The sequence below is a fragment of the Ranitomeya imitator genome, chromosome 7 (genome assembly GCF_032444005.1).
Source record: "Ranitomeya imitator isolate aRanImi1 chromosome 7, aRanImi1.pri, whole genome shotgun sequence".
Taxonomy (NCBI): Eukaryota; Metazoa; Chordata; class Amphibia; order Anura; family Dendrobatidae; genus Ranitomeya; species Ranitomeya imitator.
In genome coordinates this window covers 146,472,874-146,487,993 of record NC_091288.1, presented here as the reverse complement: position 1 = coordinate 146,487,993, position 15,120 = coordinate 146,472,874, and positions in this window count along the sequence as shown.

The following is a 15,120-nucleotide window of genomic DNA, read 5'->3' as shown; positions in this document are numbered from 1 at the left end:
GCTCATCCACAGAGCGCAGTCGCACGACCACTCCATCCGCAGCTGCCAATGTTGCACATGACGTGTCCCATTATCGAACAGCTAGTGGTAAGCATCAGCAGGCTGTGTTAGAAATGAAGTGTTTGGGCGACAACAGACATCGCAGAAGTACTGACCGAGTACTTGCAGCAACAAACTCAGTCATGGCTGGGCAGTGTACATCTTGAGGCAGGCAAGGTAGTCAGTGATAACGGAAGGAATTTTATGGCTGCCATAGCCCTTTCAGAACTTAAATACATACCTTGCCTGGCTCACACCTTGAAGCAGTGCTTCCTCAAAAATTATTCAGAGTTACCAGCCCTGCTCCTGAAGGTGTGAAGAATTTGCTCGCACATCCGCCGGTCGCCTGTACACTCCAGCCGTATGCTGAACCATCAGCGATCGCTGAATCTTCCCCAGCACCGCCTAATAATCGACATTGCAACAAGGTGGAACCCCACACTGCACATGGTTCAGAGGCTGTGCGAATAGAGGCATGCTGTAATTAATTTGTGGGAGGATACACATACACGGGCAGGCAGTTGGATGGCAGACATGGAGTTGTCTGGTGTGCAGTGGTCGAAGCTCCAAGATCTCTGTCAAGTCCTTCAGTGTTTTGAGGAATGCACACGGCTGGTAAGTGCAGACGACGCCATCATAAGCATGAGCATCCCACTAATGCGTCTGCTGATGCAAAGTTTGATGTACATTAAGGAGCTGGCATCTGCAACCGAGGAGGAGGGAAGCCTTGATGACAGTCAGCCATTGTCTGCTCAGGGAACTCTCCTGGACGAGGTGGCGGACGAAGAGGAGGAGGAAGATGATGATGGGGATGAATATTTATGGGAGGAGGATGCTTCTCAGGCGGCAATAGAAACTGGTAGTGTTGCAAGGTCAGGTACAGGGTTTTTGCAGGAACAAGTGATGTTGATTTGCAAGAAAGTGCTCCTCAACCCAGCACAAGCAGTGAATTGACACCTGGAACATTGGCCCACATGGCTGAGTATGCCTTGCGTATCCTAAAAAGGGACCCCCGCATTATCAAAATGATGACTGATGATGTTTACTGGTTGGCCTGCCTCCTGGATCCATGATATAAAGGAAAATTACAATATATCATGCCACATGAGAACCTTGAGCAAATATTGGCTACCAAACAAGCAACTCTTGTAGACCGTTTGGTTCAGGCATTCCCAGCACACAGCGGCATGATGGTTCTCACACGAGCTGTAGGGGGCAACATGGCAGAGGTGTTAGAGGTGCACAAATCCGAAGTGGCATTGGACAGAGGGGTTTTATGACCAGGTTGTGGAGTGATTTTGCAATGACCGCAGACATGACAGGTACTGCTCCATCAATTCAAAGTTACAGGAGACAGCATTTGTCCAGTATGGTTCCGAACTATTTTTCCTCCCTTATCGATGTTCTCCCTCACAGGTCATTCCCCTTTGATTACAGGGCATCTAAAATAGACACCTGGCCTGAATTGGCAGAATATGCATTACAGGAGCTCGCTTGCCCAGCTGCTAGTATGCTATCAGAAAGAGTGCTGCTGGTTCAATACTGACCGAAAAAAGGACACATCTGGCCACCCGAAATGTTGATGATCTAAAATCATTAAAATGAACCAATCATGGATTTCAAATTATTTTGCCCCACCTTCCCCTGCTGACACGTAGCTTGCCTTAAAAATGTCTTGCTTTTGGCTTCCTCTTACTGACTGCTCCAATTCCTCCATTTGCAGCTGCTGAATGTCCACCATTGGCCATTTTTATACCTTCCCTAAATGGGCTGACTCCCCCCACAGGGCCGTGGTCACCACCTGGCTCAAGCACCCGTGCGAGTGCCGTTTGCCTGGACAGGTGGGTGTGCCCACTCTTGGTCGACAGCACTGGCACAGGGTCCCTCATAGTACAATGAAGTGTCTCTGACGGTGGTGGTGCACAACCAATGTCAGACACACCATCGTAATATGAGGGGCCCTGTGCCAGTACCGCCGCCCATGAGAGTGTTCCCCCCAGCTCGAACAGTGCTCTACCACTTGCAATACTTACCTCTCCCTGCTCCACCACTGTGTAGTATGTGCTGTTAAATCCTTCAATGGCACTGCCAATACAAATTTGTTGAAATGATAGATGATAGTTAAAATATACAGGGGCCCTGGCCTCCATTTAGACCAGTTAATACTTTGCGCCAACTACCACTGTCTGCTACTCAGCAGAGGAGCCCACCCCTGTACCTAGCTATGCCACCTGTTTATTTATGAATAGTGTTGAGCGATACCGTCCGATACTTGAAAGTATCGGTATCGGATAGTATCGGCCGATATCCAAAAAGTATCGGATATCGCCGATACCGATATCTGATACCAATACAAGTCAATGGGACACCAAGTATTGGAAGGTATCCTGATGGTTCCCAGGGTATGAAGGAGAGGAAACTCTCCTTCAGGCCCTGGGATCCATATTAATGTGTAAAATAAAGAATTAAAATAAAAAATATTGATATATTCACCTCTCCGGCGGCCCCTGGACATCACCGCGGGTAACCGGCAGGCTTCTTTGTTTATTCATTCGCAGGTCCTAAATTCCTAGAATGAGGAGTTTAGTGCCTGAGAATGACGTCGCGGCTTGTGATTGGTCGCGTGGCGGTCACATGAGTGGCACGCGACCAATCAGAAGCCACAATGTCATTCTCAGGTCCTAAACGCGCTCATTTTAAACAAAGAAGCCTGCCGGTTACCAGCGGTGATGTCCAGGGGCTGCCGGAGAGGTGAATATATCAATATTTTTTATTTTAATTCTTAATTTTACACATCACTATGGATCCAAAACCGATTCACGATACCACAATAGTATCGGAACTCGGTATCGGAATTCCGATACCGCAAGTATCGGCCGATACCCGATACTTGCGGTATCGGAATGCTCAACACTATTTATGAACAATTTTTTGGCAGACATTTAGCCCACTTTATTATTTGGGCCTACTAACTGTGTCAGCCACTCATTACAGTTGTCCTCCACTGAATAAAGCAATACCGCCTGTTTAGTCCTGTTACCAATTTTGAACTGCATTTAGCCAACTTACTTATTTGGGCCTAGTAACTGTGTCAGCCACTCCTTACAGTTGTCCTCTGCTGAACAAAGCAATGCCGCCAGTTTAGTCCTGTTACCAATTTTGAACTGCATTTAGCCTACTATTTTATTTTTGGGCCTACTAAGTCTGTCTGCGCCACTCAGTACAGTTGTCCTCCACTGAACAAAGCTATGCTGCCTGTGTACTCCTGTTACCACTTTTGAACTGCATTTAGCCTACTTTATCATTTGGGCCTACTACCTGTATCTGGCTGTCAGCCACTCATTACAGTTGTCCTCCTCCACTGAACAAAGCAATGCCGCCTGTGTACTCCTGTTACCAATTTTGAACTGCATTTAGCCTACTTTATCATTTGGGCCTACTACCTGTGTCTGGCTATCAGCCACTAATTACAGTTGTCCTCCTCCACTGAAAAAAGCAATGCCGTCTGTGTACTCCTGTTACCAATTTTGAACTGCATTTAGCCTACTTTATAATTTGGGCTTACTACCTGTGTCTGGCTGTCAGCCACTCATTACAGTTGTCCTCCACTGAACAAAGCAATGCCGCCTGTGTACTCCTGTTACGAATTTTGAACTGCTTTTAGCCTACTTTTGTATTTGGACCCACTACCTGTGTCTGCGCCACTCATTACAATTGTCCTCCACTGAACAAAGCTATGCCGCCTGTTTAGTCCTGTTACCAATTTTGCACTGCATCTAGCCTACTTTTTTTTTTTTGGGGGGGGGCTATATCTGTGTTTCCTCCTCATCCTGCCCATTGCCCAGCCACTGCTTGATGAGTCTGCTGGTACATTAACCCAGACCAGTACATTCCCCTTGCACTCTACACAGCCAGAATCTGACCCTGCTGAAAGTCAGGTTCCCCTTCCCGCATACTATACCACCTTACACGGAGAAAAAGAGGAAGGTGCCGATGAAAGTGCAGGTTCCTTCATCAGGTGGGGGGCATACTTGTTGGCACTGGCACAGGGCCCCTCATAGTACGCAAAAGTGTCTCTGGCAGTGGGAGGTGCCACCTGCCGTCAAACACACTGCCGTACTATGAGGGGCCCTGTGCCAGTTCCAAGTGCCAACGAGTGCGCCCCCCCATTGCTGGCTCAGGATCACAGCACTTGCAAAGTTGAAATACTTACCTCTCCCTGCTACGCCGCCGTGATGTATTCCACGTTTTCTAGGCCCACAAAAATCTTGAGCCAGCCCTACCCCCCACAACTTTAGCCAAATGACCCCCTGTTTTCAATGCCTAACTATTATTATAAAGTAAATTAAGATTGACAAGCTTAAGAAGTAAGAATTAATGTTTTTGGCATTAAAATGGGCACTGTAGGTGTTTTCCTGTCCTCCACTCACTGCCGACTTTGATTCCTCATTGACTTGCATTGGGTTTTGGGTTTCGTGTTTCGGTCGGCCCCCGACTTTTCGCAATAGTCAGCCGATTTCACCCAACCCGCCTTTTGCCAAAGTCGGGTTTCGCGAAACCCGACTCGATCCTAAAAAAGTAAAAGTCGCTCAACCCTAACAGTCACACATCTACATACACACACGTTATCAAGTATACACTAGCGCATGGCCGAGCGGCCATGCAAACCTTTTATAGCAGCAGCTCTACGGGACCTTCCAGATGGTCCAATAGGAGCCGCAACAGGACCCGAGCATGTGACCCCCCGACCTCCAATGGGAGGTAATTTCGTGGGCATGCTCAGTATGGGAAAAGCAGGACTTAGTCCCAGAAAGACCTGCTCGCTGCTGATCAGTGCTGGCTATAAAGCAGTTCCTGGAAGGGCAGCAGTAACCATTCATACTGTATCAGCTTGAGCCAGATGCTGGTACCTGTTGTGAATTCTGTGATCAAGCTCCCTCCTGTGGTCACGAGTGGTACTGCGGCTTCTGAGTTTCCTTCCTCAGGTGATGAGGTTAAGTCGTTAGGTGCTGCTCTATTTAACTCCACCTAGTGCTTTGATCCTGGCCTCCAGTCAATGTTCTAGTATTGGTCTTGCTTCCTCCTGGATCGTTCCTATGGCCTGTCTGCTCAGCATAAGCTAAGTTCTGCTTGTGTTACCTTTTGCTATATTTTCTGTCCAGCTTGCTTTTTTGGTTTTACTTGCTTGCTGGAAGCTCTGAGACGCAGAGGGAGCACCTCCGTACCGTTAGTCGGTGCGGAGGGTCTTTTTGCCCCTCTGCGTGGTTGTTTGTAGGTTTTTGTGTTGACCGCAAAGCTATCTTTCCTATCCTCGGTCTATTCAGTAAGTCGGGCCTCACTTTGCTAAATCTATTTCATCTCTGTGTTTGTATTTTCATCTTACTCACAGTCATTATATGTGGGGGGCTGCCTTTTCCTTTGGGGAATTTCTCTGAGGCAAGGTAGGCTTATTTTTCCATCTTCAGGTCTAGCTAGTTTCTCAGGCTGTGCCGAGTTGCATAGGGAGCGTTAGGCGCAATCCCCGGCTACCTCTAGTGTGGTTTGATAGGTTTAGGGATTGCGGTCAGCAGAGTTTCCACGTCTCAGAGCTCGTCCTATGTTTTGTGGTTTTTGTCAGGTCACTTGTGTGCTCTGAACTTCAAGGTCCATTGTGGTTCTGAATTACCTGTTCATAACAGTACTGGAGGCCCAAAGTACTATGCTTCTCAATAGAGGGAAAAAAGAAGTTCTGAGACCATTTTTTTTTCTTTGCACTGTGTTTTGCCTTTTTTTTCCCCTAGACATTTGGGTGGTTCAGGACACAGGTGTGGTGATGGACATTAAAGGTCTGTCTTCATGTGTGGATCTTCGCACTGCAAGAGTACAAAATATTCAAGACTTTGTGGCTCAGAATTCTATGTTAGAACCAAGAATTCCTATTCCTGATTTGTTTTCTGGAGATAGAGCTAAATTTCTGAGTTTCAAAAATAATTGCAAACTGTTTCTGGCGTTGAAACCTCGCTCCTCTGGTGACCCAGTTCAACAAGTTAAGATCATTATTTCTCTATTACGTGGCGACCCTCAAGACTGGGCATTTTCCCTTGCGCCAGGAAATCCTGCATTATGTAATATTGATGCGTTTTTTCTGGCGCTCGGATTACTGTACGATGAACCTAATTCAGTGGATCAGGCAGAGAAAAATTTGCTGGCTCTGTGTCAGGGTCAGGATGAGATAGAGATTTATTGTCAGAAGTTTAGAAAGTGGTCTGTGCTCGCTCAATGGAATGAATGTGCATTGGCAGCAATCTTCAGAAAGGGTCTCTCTGAAGCCCTTAAGGATGTCATGGTGGGATTTCCTATGCCTGCTGGTCTGAATGAGTCTATGTCTTTGGCCATTCAGATCGGTCGACGCTTGTGTGAGCATAAATCTGTGCACCATTTGGCGGTATTATCTGAGCATAAACCTGAGCCTATGCAGTGTGATAGGACTTTGACCAGAGCTGAAAGGCAAGAACACAGACGTCAGAATGGGCTGTGTTTCTACTGTGGTGATTCCACTCATGTTATCTCTGATTGTCCTAAGCGCACTAAGCGGTTCGCTAAGTCTGCCACCATTGGTACGGTACAGTCGAAATTTCTTTTGTCCGTTACTTTGATCTGCTCTTTGTCTTCCTATTCTGTCATGGCATTTGTGGATTCAGGCACTGCCCTGAATTTGATGGACTTGGAGTTTGCTAGGCGCTGTGGGTTTGTCTTGGAGCCCTTGCAGTGTCTTATTCCATTGAGAGGAATTGATGCTACGCCTTTGGCCAAGAATAAGCCTCAGTATGGGACCCAGCTGACCATGTGCATGGCTCCTGCGCACCAGGAGGATATTCGCTTTCTGGTGTTGCAAAATCTGCATGATGTGGTCGTGTTGGGGTTGCCATGGCTACAAGCCCATAACCCAGTATTAGATTGGAAATCAATGTCTGTGTCCAGCTGGGGTTGTCAGGGGGTACATGGTAATGTTCCATTTCTGTCTATCTCATCATCCACCCCTTCTGAGGTCCCAGAGTTCTTGTCTGATTACCGGGATGTATTCGATGAGCCCAAGTCCAATGCCCTACCTCCGCATAGGGATTGTGATTGTGCTATCGAGTTGATTCCTGGTAGTAAGTTCCCTAAGGGTCGACTGTTTAATTTATCTGTACCTGAGCATGCCGCTATGCGGAGTTACGTAAAGGAATCCTTGGAGAAGGGTCATATTCGGCCGTCGTCGTCGCCATTGGGAGCAGGGTTCTTTTTTGTGGCCAAGAAGGATGGTTCGCTGAGACCTTGTATTGATTACCGCCTTCTAAATAAAATCACGGTCAAATTTCAGTACCCCTTGCCGCTGCTATCTGATTTGTTTGCTCGGATTAAGGGGGCTAGTTGGTTCACCAAGATAGATCTTCGTGGTACATATAATCTTGTGCGTATTAAACGGGGCGATGAATGGAAAACTGCATTTAATACGCCCGAGGGCCATTTTGAGTACCTAGTTATGCCATTCGGACTTGCCAATGCTCCATCAGTATTTCAGTCCTTTATACATGACATCTTCCGAGAGTACCTGGATAAATTCCTGATTGTATACTTGGATGATATTTTGGTCTTCTCGAATGATTGGGAGTCTCATGTGAAGCAGGTCAGAATGGTGTTCCAGATCCTGCGTGCTAATTCTTTGTTTGTGAAGGGATCAAAGTGTCTCTTTGGTGTTCAGAAGGTTTCATTTTTGGGGTTCATTTTTTCCCCTTCTACCATCGAGATGGACCCTGTTAAGGTCCAGGCCATTTATGATTGGACTCAGCCGACATCTCTGAAGAATCTGCAAAAGTTCCTTGGCTTTGCTAATTTTTATCGTCGCTTCATTTGTATTTTTTCTAGTATTGCTAAACCATTGTCCGATTTGACCAAGAAGGGTGCTGATGTGGTCAATTGGTCTTCTGCTGCTGTGGAAGCTTTTCAAGAGTTAAAGCGTCGTTTTTCTTCTGCCCCTGTGTTGTGTCAACCAGATGTTTCGCTTCCGTTCCAGGTAGAGGTTGATGCTTCAGAAATTGGAGCGGGGGCTGTTTTGTCGCAAAGAGGTGCTGATTGCTCGGTGATGAAGCCATGCGCCTTCTTTTCCAGGAAGTTTTCGCCTGCTGAGCGAAATTATGATGTTGGCAATCGAGAGTTGCTGGCCATGAAGTGGGCATTCGAGGAGTGGCATCATTGGCTTGAAGGAGCTAAGCATCGCGTGGTGGTCTTGACTGATCACAAGAACTTGACTTATCTCGAGTCTGCCAAACGGTTGAATCCTAGACAGGTTCGTTGGTCGCTGTTTTTCTCCCGTTTTGACCTTGTGGTTTCGTACCTTCCGGGCTCTAAAAATGTGAAGGCGGATGCCCTGTCTAGGAGTTTTGTGCCCGACTCTCCGGATTTGCCTGAGCCGGCGGGTATTCTCAAAGAGGGAGTAATTGTGTCTGCCATCTCCCCTGATTTGCGGCAGGTGCTGCAATAATTTCAGGCTAATAAACCTGATTGTTGCCCAGCAGAGAAACTGTCCCTGATAGGTGGACGAATAAAGTTATCTCTGAGGTTCATTGTTCGGTGTTGGCTGGTCATCCTGGAATCTTTGGTACCAGAGATTTGGTGGCTAGATCCTTTTGGTGGCCGTCTCTGTCGTGGGATGTGCGTTCTTTTGTGCAGTCCTGTGGGATTTGTGCTCGGGCTAAGCCCTGCTGTTCTCGTGCCAGTGGGTTGCTTTTGCCCTTGCCGATCCCGAAGAGGCCTTGGACACAAATCTCTATGGATTTTATTTCGGATCTCCCCGTCTCTCAAAAAATGTCGGTCATTTGGGTAGTGTGTGATCGCTTCTCTAAGATGATCCATTTGGTACCCTTGTCTAAATTGCCTTCCTCCTCTGATTTGGTGCCATTGTTCTTTCAGCATGTGGTTCGTTTACATGGCATTCCAGAGAACATCGTTTCTGACAGAGGTTCCCAGTTTGTTTCGAGGTTTTGGCGAGCCTTTTGTGCTAGGATGGGCATTGATTTGTCTTTTTCCTCGGCTTTCCATCCTCAGACAAATGGCCAGACTGAACGAACCAATCAGACCTTGGAAACATATCTGAGATGTTTTGTTTCTGCTGATCAGGATGATTGGGTGTCCTTTTTGCCGTTGGCTGAGTTCGTTCTTAATAATCGGGCCAGCTCGGCTACCTTGGTTTCACCGATTTTCTGCAATTCTGGGTTCCATCCTCGTTTCTCTTCAGGGCAGGTTGAGTCTTCGGACTGTCCTGGTGTGGATACTGTGGTGGACAGGTTGCAGCGGATTTGGACTCATGTAGTGGACAATTTGACCTTGTGCCAGGAGAAGGCTCAACGTTTCGCTAATCGCAGATGCTGTGTGGGTCCCCAACTTCGTGTTGGGGATTTGGTTTGGTTGTCATCTCGTTATATTCCTATGAAGGTTTCCTCTCCTAAGTTTAAGCCTCGTTTCATTGGTCCGTATAGGATTTCTGAGGTTCTTAATCCTGTGTCTTTTCGTTTGACCCTTCCAGATTCTTTTTCCATCCATAACGTATTCCATAGGTCATTGTTGCGGAGATACGTGGCGCCTGTGGTTCCATCTGTTGATCCTCCTGCCCCGGTTTTGGTGGAGGGGGAGTTGGAGTATATAGTGGAGAAGATTTTGGATTCTCGTGTTTCGAGACGGAAACTTCAGTATCTGGTTAAGTGGAAGGGTTATGGTCAGGAAGATAATTCCTGGGTCTTTGCCTCTGATGTCCATGCTGCCGATCTTGTTCGTGCCTTCCATATGGCTCATCCTGGTCGGCCTGGGGGCTCTGGTGAGGGTTCGGTGACCCCTCCTCAAGGGGGGGGTACTGTTGTGAATTCTGTGATCAAGCTCCCTCCTGTGGTCACGAGTGGTACTGCGGCTTCTGAGTTTCCTTCCTCAGGTGATGAGGTTAAGTCGTTAGGTGCTGCTCTATTTAACTCCACCTAGTGCTTTGATCCTGGCCTCCAGCCAATGTTCTAGTATTGGTCTTGCTTCCTCCTGGATCGTTCCTGTGGCCTGTCTGCTCAGCATAAGCTAAGTTCTGCTTGTGTTACTTTTTGCTATATTTTCTGGCCAGCTTGCGTTTTTGGTTTTACTTGCTTGCTGGAAGCTCTGAGACGCAGAGGGAGCACCTCCGTACCGTTAGTCGGTGCGGAGGGTCTTTTTGCCCCTCTGCGTGGTTGTTTGTAGGTTTTTGTGTTGACCGCAAAGCTATCTTTCCTATCCTCGGTCTATTCAGTAAGTCGGGCCTCACTTTGCTAAATCTATTTCATCTCTGTGTTTGTATTTTCCTCTTACTCACAGTCATTATATGTGGGGGGCTGCCTTTTCCTTTGGGGAATTTCTCTGAGGCAAGGTAGGCTTATTTTTCTATCTTCAGGTCTAGCTAGTTTCTCAGGCTGTGCCGAGTTGCATAGGGAGCGTTAGGCGCAATCCACGGCTACCTCTAGTGTGGTTTGATAGGTTTAGGGATTGCGGTCAGCAGAGTTTCCACGTCTCAGAGCTCGTCCTATGTTTTGTGGTTTTTGTCAGGTCACTTGTGTGCTCTGAACTTCAAGGTCCATTGTGGTTCTGAATTACCTATTCATAACAGATACCTACGTCTCTGCTTAGCAGGCTCCACTGCGGCTGGAGAAGAATGGGAGACTGCAGCGCAGATGGTTCGAGATTCCCCCTGTGCAGAGTCAGGAACTCGACACCTAACAATGCCCCCCTCCTAATGCTCCCCTCCCTGGGCCTCACTATGCTCAAAGGCCCCGGTCACTGACAATCTTATCAGGCGTACCATGTAAGCAGAAGACATCTTTGACAAACAACACCGCCAAGGCCCATGCAGAAGTGAACTGTGGGAGACGCACCAAATGCACCATTTTAGAGAAATGGTCAGTAACTACCCAAATAATGGTGCAGCTATGGGACTTGGGTAAGCCAACCACAAAGTTTATCCCGACCATCTCCCAGGGCCTATCAGCCACCGGTAGAGGGTAATGTAGCCCAGCAGGCCGTTGTCGAGAAGACCTATTCCTGGCGCAGGAGCCGCACGCCCGAATATAGTCTTTGACGTCACGGGCCATATGCGGCCACTAGTACGTCCTCACCAGAAGCTCTGATGTCCTCTTTATCCCGAAATGTCCACCCACCCTGGACGAGGGAGCCCAAGAGAGAACCTCCGGTTGCAAATTGGATGGCACGAAAGTCTTGCCCTTGGGCACAGACTCTAGCGACACCGGAGCCACAATTCTCAGACTCTCGGAGGGGACAATTAGCCGAGGCTCCTCTGATGATGATGATGATGACACCACGGAGCGAGAGAGAGCATCAGCGTGAATGTTCTTGTCCCCTGATAGGAAATGAAGGGTGAAATGGAACCGGGAGAAGAACAGGGACCATCTAGCCTGGCGAGAATTTAGCTGCTGGGCTGTTTGCAAATACAACAAATTCTTGTGGTCAGTGTAAACTTGGAAGGGAAAGCGAGCACCCTCCAGGATGTTTCTCCACTCTGAAAAGGCCAACTTCATTGCTGGCAACTCCCTGTCCCCAATGGAATAATTCCTCTCTGCCGGGGTGAAGGCCTTGGAGTAGAAGAAGCAAGGATGCTTCCGACCTTGAGCATCCTTTTGGAAGAGGAACGCTTCAGCACCGACAGATGAGGCATCCACCTCAATAATGAAGGGATGAAGGGCTTATCTACATAGGGACGATGCAGAATGGGAGCGCTAGCAAAATGGGACTTAACAGATAAGAAGGCCTTGGAGACTTCCTCCAACCACAGTTTGGGATTTGCACCCTTCTTGGTGAGGGCTACTAAGGCAGCTACCAAAGAGGAGAAGTGGGGAATGAACTGGCGATAATAATTAATGAACCCCATAAAGCGCTGCACCACTTTGAGAGAATGAGGTTCCAGCCAGTCCATCACTCATTGTAGCTTGGCAGGATCCATAGCTAATCCCCGGGCTGAGATGATATAACCCAGGAAAGGCAAGGACTCAAACTGACACTTCTCCAACTTGGCATAGAGGGAGTTTGCCCGTAGGAGGTCGAAGACTCTTCAAACATCTCTCTGGTGGGAATCTACATCTGGAGAGTAGATGAGAATATCATCCAGATAGACTACCACCGAGGTGGAGAGCATATCTCGGAAGATGTCATTCACAAAGTCTTGGAAGACGGCTGGGGCATTACAGAGCCCAAAGAGCATCATCAGATACCCATAGTGCCCATCCCTGGTATTAAAAGCCATCTTCCATTCGTCCCCCTCACGGATGCGAATCAGGTTGTAAGCACCCCGCAGATCTAACTTAGTAAATACAATCGCCCCTTGTAGTCTATCGAAGAGCTCAGATATCAAAGGCAGAGGGTACTTATTCTTAAACGTGATGGCGTTTAGACCCTGGTAGTCAATACATGGACGCAATTCTCCGTTCTTTTTTTGCACAAAGAACCCCGCCCCCACAGGTGACACTGACTTCATACAGTTAGGGCCAGAAATATTTGGACAGTGACACAAGTTTTGTTATTTTAGCTGTTTACAAAAACATGTTCAGAAATACAATTATATATATAATATGGGCTGAAAGTGCACACTCCCAGCTGCAATATGATAGTTTCCACATCCAAATCGGAGAAAGGGTTTAGGAATCATAGCTCTGTAATGCATAGTGTCCTCTTTTTCAAGGGACCAAAAGTAATTGGACAATGGACTCTAAGGGCTGCAATTAACTCTGAAGGCGTCTCCCTCATTAACCTGTAATCAATGAAGTAGTTAAAAGGTCAGGGGTGGATTCCAGGTGTGTGGTTTTGCATTTGGAAGCTGTTGCTGTGAGCAGACAACATGCGGTCAAAGGAACTCTCAATTGAGGTGAAGCAGAACATCCTGAGGCTGAAAAAAAAGAAAAAATCCATCAGAGAGATAGCAGACATGCTTGGAGTAGCAAAATCATCAGTTGGGTACATTCTGAGAAAAAAGAAATTGACTGGTGAGGTTGGGAACTCAAAAAGGCCTGGGCGTCCACGGATGACAACAGTGGTGGATGATCGCCGCATACTTAATTTGGTGAAGAAGAACCCGTTCACAACATCAACTGAAGTCCAGAACACTCTCAGTGAAGTAGGTGTATCTGTCTCTAAGTCAACAGTAAAGAGAAGACTCCATGACAGTAAATACAAAGGGTTCACATCTAGATGCAAACCATTCATCAATACCAAAAATAGACAGGCCAGAGTTAAATTTGCAGAAAAACACCTCAAGAAGCCAGCTCAGTTCTGGAAAAGTATTCTATGGACAGATGAGACAAAGATCAACCTGTACCAGAATGATGGGAAGAAAAAAGTTTGGAGAAGAAAGGGAACGGCACACGATCGAAGGCACACCACATCCTCTGTAAAACATGGTGGAGGCAACGTGATGGCATGGGCATGCATGGCTTTCAATGGCACTGGGTCACTAGTGTTTATTGATGACATAAGAGCAGACAAGAGTAGCCGGATGAATTCTGAAGTGTACCGGGATATACTTTCAGCCCAGATTCAGCCAAATGCTGCAAAGTTGATTGGACAGCGCTTCATAGTACAGATGGACAATGACCCCAAGCATACATCCAAAGCTACCCAGGAGTTCATGAGTGCCAAAAAGTGGAACATTCTGCAATGGCCAAGTCAATCTCCAGATCTAAACCCAATTGAGCATGCATTTCACTTGCTCAAATCCAGACTTAAGACGGAAAGACCCACAAACAAGCAAGACCTGAAGGCTGCGGCTGTAAAGGCCTGGCAAAGCATTAAGAAGGAGAAAACCCAGCATTTGGTGATGTCCATGGGTTCCAGACTTAAGGCAGTGATTGCCTCCAAAGGATTTGCAACAAAATATTGAAAATAAAAATATTTTGTTTGGGTTATGTTTATTTGTCCAATTACTTTTGACCTCCTAAAATGTGGAGTGTTTGTAAAGAAATGTGTACAATTCCTACATTTTCTATCAGATATTTTTGTTCAACCCTTCAAATTAAACGTTACAATCTGCACTTGAATTCTGTTGTAGAGGTTTCATTTGAAATCCAATGTGGTGGCATGCAGAGCCCAACTCGCGAAAATTGTGTCACTGTCCAAATATTTCTGGCCCTAACTGTATATAAAGACACGCTGCTGAACACGCTATACCTTGCCACGGACTCAGTCTTCCTGTATACTCTCTTCACTTAAGGTATTTGATCTTTCTGCTTGTGGACCTTTATTGCCATTTGGGACTCGTAGCCATCACATTTTTATTTATATATGGGGATCTTTAATATTATTTGTAGTTCTGATAATGCAGAACTCACATTTTTTTCCAGCCAGTTTTGATTCATATATTTAATGCAGACATTATCAGTAGACTCACATTTTATATTTGTTCATGTGGAATTTGACATATATAGTCTAGCGTAACCTTGCTTATTATGGATGTAACACCCATATTTCTTGACAACCTTGATACTGTCATGGAATTTGTTTATCCGTATAGATCTGTTTTTTATTTTTATTTTTAAATTTTCTTTCTTATTTTTTTCAAACTTGGATTTATGATATTATGAAGGACATGTGATTGAGATTGTAAATGTAATTAGTTTATTCATGTCAACACAGATACAGGTATTTCTTGACAAAGGCTTAAGCAAGCTGAAACTTTGATTCATGTACCTGATTCACTTGTACTGTTTGGCTACCGAGTGTTGGACACATAATAAATTGCATTTTTGGAAAGTGCAAGAAACTGTATCATTTGTTTTTGAACCTTAAGTGTGCCGGAGTGGTATTTTCCTTTACTCCTGTGAGTATTACCTTGTTAGTCTGGTTGGTGTATTACAGTAAATTACTACTCCCCTCCTCCCTGGGTGGGGGAAGGGTACAGATAGAGGGTGGATTAAAGAGCTAAGGCAAAGTATGTGTCCCTGGCATCTTCACCATCAGAAGTAATCTGGGGAACAGGGTAAGCTAGGAAGAAGCCCCTGGTCCTGGAACACCCGACAATAGAGTCGTGACATTCCCTACTGGTAATTAAAC